This window comes from Dromaius novaehollandiae, chromosome 3 (assembly GCF_036370855.1).
Source record: "Dromaius novaehollandiae isolate bDroNov1 chromosome 3, bDroNov1.hap1, whole genome shotgun sequence".
NCBI lineage: Eukaryota > Metazoa > Chordata > Aves > Casuariiformes > Dromaiidae > Dromaius > Dromaius novaehollandiae.
This window is the reverse complement of record NC_088100.1, coordinates 87,139,818-87,147,349: the sequence shown is the minus strand read 5'-3', so window position 1 is coordinate 87,147,349 and position 7,532 is coordinate 87,139,818.

Here is a 7,532-nt window from a genome sequence, read left to right as displayed (position 1 = left end):
TTATTTTCTGAAATAATGATTTTAAAATGCTTTAACTTTAACTGCCGTATTCAGCTGCTGTCAGTAGAGGTCTGGAAAGCTGGTGATTGAATCCTGACTAGGGACATGTTGTCTGCATTTTAAAAGAGATTGAGAAACCATGAGCCTGTCTTGGAATGGAGGAAAAAGTTATAGGGATGCAGAAGGATCAAACAGTGCTTTCTTTACTTGAAATTTCACATAGTTTGAATTTTTGTTTCATTTGTAATTACAAACAGGAAATCAATCATTTATATGTATAAGATTTACCATTCCTAAGCAACATGAAAATCAGCAAACTGCATATGCAGTCTTCTTTGTTTCTGTCCATATTGTAGATGTCCATCCAGACCTCATGAAATAGCATTTAATTCGCTTTAGAGTATCTTGAAGAGCATTCTCATTTTTTTTCCCATTTCCCGCCACAAGTAGGAATTATCGGACTGGTTCATCCTCAGGTGATGGGTCTGACACGTCCTAGTGAGATCCTGCTGTCAGTCTGATAGAGCTGTGGGAATGAAGAAAACAGGAATAATACTAGCAGTGGGCTGGCCAGAGCACACTTACATTCCCTGCATCAGGGCCTTGTGCCAGTCATGTTAACTACAACACAAGCCATCCTGAGATCTTAGTACTACACTTCTGCTGCAAAGATTTCAAGGTAGAACTGAGAAACAGGATGTCTGGAGTAAAATGATCAACAAATGACTAGACTTTCGAGTTTGAAAAATGTTATAAAGTTTCTTTTTCATGCTAGTTAACATAAAGGTACATTTGCTTAAATTAAAAATAAAATATATGGTGAAAAATATATCTAGGCTGATATCTACCAGATAACAGTTTGTTTTATGGTTTGCCAGTTTGAAGTCTGTGTAGCTCTTTCAATAATTTGATTTTGTTACATGAATGACTTGGTCAGCAGAGCAAAAAGCAATGTTTCCAAACAGTGGACAACAAAGACTTAAATTCAGCACATTTTGAAAAGAGTGTATCTGAATTATAACTTCTTAAGAAAAGTGTGTGTGCATTGAGAAATGCATAGAAGTAATTTAGTGAGAGTGACAGCATAGGGTGTTTTAAAGATGAAAATGTTGATTAAATTCCTCTTTACTGATCTTTTTCACTCCATGATTCTGTCTGTATTTGGCATGCTCCAGAAGTTTTAAATTCAATTGCAATTACAATTCCATTTGAATTATGATCACTTCTCTTAAAAAATGTTCTTTTACATCAGTTCTGACATTTCTCTTTACCTCAAACTGTTCTGGTCATGGTGAAAACAATAACCAAGGTAGACAATATAATATAACAGTATCATTTAAAATGTCATGTGCAATTCAGTTACATCCACTTTTGACCATTTCGTATAGATTACATTAAAAATAGTTGTAAGATGAACCTCAGACTGAGAAGCACTGGAGCCAAGGAACTCATTAAAGAAAGCCAGAACCACAGAGTTCTTGCCCAGCTCAGATTTTCCTCTTCAATTCCTTATTCTTGAAGGGCGGATATTTTGGAATTGAAGGTGTGCCATGATTTACATTCAGTCTTTGAAAGCTGTAAGCAGATTTTACAGTAGTAGTAGTAGGCATCTGAGGTCACCACGATCACGCAAACTGACCTCTGTCTTGCGTCCTCTACAAATAAATCATGCAAAGAAATTCTATTAAGTTCACATTTTTACATTTTTCTCACAAAAATGTCTCAAAGAGTATAATGTATGTGATATCCATTAACATTCAGTTTATAACAAATGGCTTTAATCAAATTATCTGTGACATCTTTCACTGCATTTCATAATTTCTGTGAAGTATCAAGTTACATACAAGGAGTTAAAGGATTTGTTGATTTCAGAGTTATCTTGAATAATACAGGCTAAAGATACTGCTCTTTAAGCTCTGTAATGCCTCCTAGAAGGAAGTAGTAAAATTATAATACTTTGATGAGTTATTTAAAGAATAGTAAAGCATGTAAGTATAAGCATGTGAGTATGTTGTATAAGCATATAATATCTTTCCTTTAAAGAACACTGTAATATACCTGTATAATTTCCTGTAAATACGAGCCGAAGCTAGGAAGTGGCATGTCCTTGTAGTTAGGAACAAGACTTAAAATGTATATAATCATATATATAAAATGATATTATATATGTAATATAATAATATGTAAAAACCTTTCCTTTCACAAGTAGCTTGTGTGCCTGGAGGATTTAATAAGGCTAGAAATGACTGTACCAAATCCCTGTTGTATTTATTTAACTTCTTTGGGCAGTTTTGTAATGGTGACTGGCAGAATACATTACAAATAGATCTGGAAATAGAAGGTAGAGCAGAAACATTCCTTTATGATTGCTTTGTATCATGTAATAAGAAATGAAGAGCTTTAGAGAGTTACTTCATTTGAACTTCAGGTTGATGGTATTCTGCGCTATAAATGAGAAAAGACATTCTTCTTTTGGAGAAGCTAGTAGAGGTTACTCTTATGCTGGGTTGTTAATAAGCTGTTTATATCCTAAAGGAATTTTGAAAATGGGAACTAAATAGTCATCCGCTTTCTTTTTCAGGACTATCGATGGATTGGCAGGTATTTTTTTTTCCCAGGTTGCATTAGTTAAATTCCCCCTCTAATTCACCAAGTCTGCTGTGATTTTGACTATGTAGTTTGCAATTTGAAGCCTTCTGCTACTGAGCTTACAGATACTGGGGAAAGAAATTCATGTGTGGAAAAACAGTCATAAGTGTTTAAAGTCTGGTATCTAGCTTGTAGCTTGAGTTTCTCTGCCACTCAAATATTGTGATAAATGAAAGAAACATTGATGATTCTTAGCTCTTTGAGAGCAGTTTGCATTCATGAGTGCAGGACACGCCTGAATGCAGGAATGTATTGTTATTCTCTTCCCACAGATGAGCAGACTGAACCCTACAGGAGCAGGCATTTCTCTGAGATTACAATAAGATTTCAATAGCTGAGATTGTACTGGAACTTCAGTCTCTCATCTCTTTCTCCTGACTCTCTGCCAACCAGTCCCTGCTTCCCAAAGCTGATCAGGAGGAAGATTTTGCTAACTTTCGAGAGCACATTTAGAATGTGCCCTGGCAAGGACTACAATCTGCTATTCCTCTGGCAAGTACAGCAGCAGTAGCTGAAGTGAACAGTGTGATCTTTCAGTTTTGGAGGGCTTTGTATTGTCATGGCCTCCTACTGAATTCAGTAACATAAGGGTGCTCTTATCCTGCTGAAATCATTAGCATTTCTACCAGAAACATCTCACTTCTGGAGCCCAGGACCTTTATGTCTCTTTCCTTGTTAATCTCCTGTTTGCTTGCTATTTATGGAGATGTTACCATGCTATCAGGGAGAGTGACTGAAATTCTCTACACCCACAGGACTCCTACAGCAAGAGTAGAAGCAGGGCAGCTTCCACTTGGATTTGACTCCCACTTAGATAATGACTCCCTCCCTTTGGCTTTGAGAATCAACAATGGGAACAGCCACAGCCCAGACAAGGGGGCTACACAGCTTCCTCGCTGCTCCCTTGGCATATGGCACAACGTATGGGGTGCATTTCACTGAATTAAAATGGACGGTCAAAGTCTCAGTGGAATCTCAGTCGAGTCTCTTTATAATTAAAAAATACCCCTGTAGACTCCTGATAGAAATCTAGGATAGGTGGCCAAGATAAGTGAGCTAAATGATTCTAGGGGTGCCTTTTTCTGAACACTGACTGTGGAGAGGGAATGGGATAACTGAACTTAGACAACTAACCTTTGCACAGCTAAGGTAAAACAAAATTAATTTTGTCCCCACTATGCACCACAATGGACAAGGACTTCTTATAGACTTTTAAAAAACTTCCTTCCGTATAGTAAGTCTGGTACTTCTGGAATTGTCTTCATGGGGTAGGTTAAAATACGCAAAATCTTGCACTCTGCTGAAGCGCCCGGTCAGATCATCAGCTATGGCAGTAACTTAACGACATAGACCAGAAAATAGTAGATCAGGTTCCTGGTTTGTATTAGTTTTTCCAGAATTTCAGGGAGTTCCTTATTATTGCTGTTATAATATCTGCATTGCTTAGAATTTGATAACTTTTATTTCAGAGAGTATGACTGTCAGTTCATTTAATCAATTCAATCGATTCATTAGAAAAGCAAAATTTGATTACTCTCTGGTAGGTGGCAGTGTTACATTTACTGCACCCTTGATCTGTGCTTTTATTGAACTTTGCATTTATGGACAGTGGATTTTCACTTTTTTTTTTTTTTTTTAGCTCAGCTGAGAAGCCAAGCTTTAGTATGTATGCATAAGCAAACTCATATACACACACATACCTGAGGGAAGTATAGAGGAAGACATCCTTAAAACTATATTTAGTTGCAGAGGAAATGTTTTTTAAAAGCTCTTCATTCATCTGGGAAATATCTTAATGTAAGTCATTACAAATCTGGATTATCTAGTTAATATTGTAACTGCCATCTGCTTCAGTCAGTCCAGGCTGAGAGCAAGATTTGAGTGGTATCTCACTTATGAGCTAGGTCTGCAAAACTGATGCCATTCAGATCTCAGCCACTGCAGTACTAGAAAACAGAACAAAAGAGAAGCCATATTAATTTCCTGCATCACAATTGTATGTACCTTGATTTTCAGAGAGTTAGCATCTCGGCTGGCCCCAGTTCCTAACTGTTCCCTGCTGGGCGAACCCAGTTCTTAGAATCACATTCCAGTGAAGGTAACTGTGAGTACAATTCTGGCATCCCCTTGTTGTGCAAAGGTTACTGTATTTGCCTGAATTTTTTTCGGTAAGATCTGTGTCCATTAGCTTCTTCCTGAGAATGTGGTAGTAGAGATATCTTTATTTTTATATATATACTATAAAGGAACACAAACCCAGCTAAGTAATATTTGAAACAAATCACAGAATCACAGAATGGTTGAGGTTGGAAGGGACTTCTGGAGATCATCTATTTCCACCCCTCTGCTCAAGCAGGGTCACCTAGAACATGTTGTCCAGTGACATCCACCAGTTCCCTCAGCACTTGTGGGTGCATCCTTTTTCTCTGTATCATGGAGTGCCTATGGTCCGGCTCCCCGATCATGCAGGCATATGGATCATGATGTACAAATCATGATCAGTAGGGAGTGGGCTGCTCCTGTCCACAGTCCATGCCTGAGTTCCCTTTGCATGAAAATTACTGAAGGGGGTGAGCTTGGTGCGTTCTCTGGTCTCTTCTTTGTATGCAGTTGACATATGGGAATATAGCTAGACCTGGAAAACCTACCTTTACAAAGTAGGTTGTTGTCTATATCCCCCTACTGAAGGGAAAAGGCTAATGGTCTCCTTCAGTTAGAAATCAGGAAAATCTGGAGGGGAGGGGGCAGGAAATGAAGCTTTGTTAACTCTGCTGCTAAAAGAACTACTTTAATTCTTCCCCTATTTGCCCTTTACAAAAATGCACTTTCCTCCACTAGTATTTTTTGTCTACAATTTCAACCATTGATTTAATCAAGCTGCACCCAGTAGAGATTAGCCTCATAGACTTCTAATGGAAACTCAGGTGCTCTTGGCTGCAGCACTGGTGGTTCAATAAATGGGAGTCCTTTCTCCTGCTTATTAATCAACCAATTCATGGCCTGAATTAAGAGGATGTTGTTCTCGTATCCAGGCAGCAGACTTCTAAGATGAAAGTATTAGCCTGGGTAGATTCCAGGTGGTATAATGGCACTGTGACTCGTTACACTTTACCTAATGGTTTCCTTTTAAGAGGAAATAAAGATATAAGAGGTGGTAAGAAAAGAAAGTGTGGAATAATCACATACTACTCCTGTCTTGCACCCAGTAAGCTTACTTCCAGATGTTTCTGACAATACACTTCTTGTTTATCCCATGTGCCTTCTGGGATCAGTGGGTGCTCAAGCATACAGCATTCACCTCTAGGTAATATTTCAAATGTATAGATCTCTAAACTTGATAGCTTCAGAAGAAAAAAGAAAACCTGTCATTATTTCAATTACAATAAATGATTGCAGAGCTGTCCTCTTCTACTTCTGTACATATTTTTATAATGACACTTTTCCAGTGACGCTGTGATCATAATGATTGTAAGTCTGATAGCAAGTGATGGGGAAATGGAGGTGTAGGGTGAAATAGGGAAGGAGTGGAATGGCTGCTAACACAATCCTGTGCAAGCAGTTACTAATGGGACGACTACAGTCCCTGTATTTCCTTTAAGAGATTAGCATTTGGATGAGAACTTGCAGTGTATACATTGTTTCCTGCAAATTCATTAGTATTTCTGTTTGCATGTTTACACTGACTGGGGAGAGTCTTTGCACCAAACACTTTTCTATGATAAAATGCCATAAAATCTGACCTCTTCTGCAACATACTGTTATGAAGACCCAGGAACCTTAGCATCCTCAGGAGGTTTGTAAGGTGTGAAATTAAAAAATGCAAATAATAAAATTCATACTATTTGCTGTGTTCAATGCCAAGATGACTATAGAAAACCTTAAACACGGGAGGGTGTTTGCCGAGAAGGGTTTGTTAATCCTTGGAGATATTCAAAGCTCAGCTGGACAATGTCCTGAGCAAACAGAGTTGGCTCTGCTCTAAACAGGCAGTTGGACAAGACAACCTCCAGAGGTCCCTACATACCTGTATTATTTTATGATGTGTTATATATCTTAATAGAAACATAATCAATTAGGCAAATAGAAACAAGAATCCATTCCATTTATTGCCATACAAAGAAGTGTAGACAAGGAATATTTCTGTCTGAAAATATCTGAAATCACTGAAGGTCCTAACACTACCCATTAAACACTCCTCATACAGTAGTTTTCACAGTTGAAAAAGGGAGGATGTGTATGTGTGGCATCACAGAATGACATGAATCTCTTTAATACTGCTTATGGATACAGTGGCTTAAGCTTAATCGTTAAGAACTGAAGTTAAAGGGGTGTAGTTCAGCATTTTACTTTTAACAACAACATTTTATTAAGTTTGCACAGAGTGATGTTCTGCCATTTGCTAGGCAAGCCATTTCTACACTAATGGAATCATTGTTTAATTCTGGGCTCTTTCTACCTTTTAGGAAGAGGGATGGTTTCTCTCTCTTCAGAGCTAAGCCAGGGAAGTTACGGGACGCTGTGCCTCCTGCCACCTGTTCTATCCTCTGTATCACTTCTAGAGATGAAAAGAGGCCTTTAACTACCAGTGTGGGGGTCTGTTCCTGCAAAGCAATCTTAACTTGCTTTGTTTAACAGTTTGCTGCTGTTGCATAGGCTAACATATCAGCCACAAATTTTCCACTTACGGCCTGGTCTTACTCATTTATAAGCAGAGATTCCAATGATAGGATTTAGGTTTGGTAAAACATACATATTATCTGGATTCCCAAGTGGTTTCACAAGAAATATGCTGCTTGACATTCACTCCAATACATAAGAATGAAGCTAACAAAATTAATTGCTGTCAGTTACTTAAAGTCTTTATGAAGCTCCAGTTTATCAGC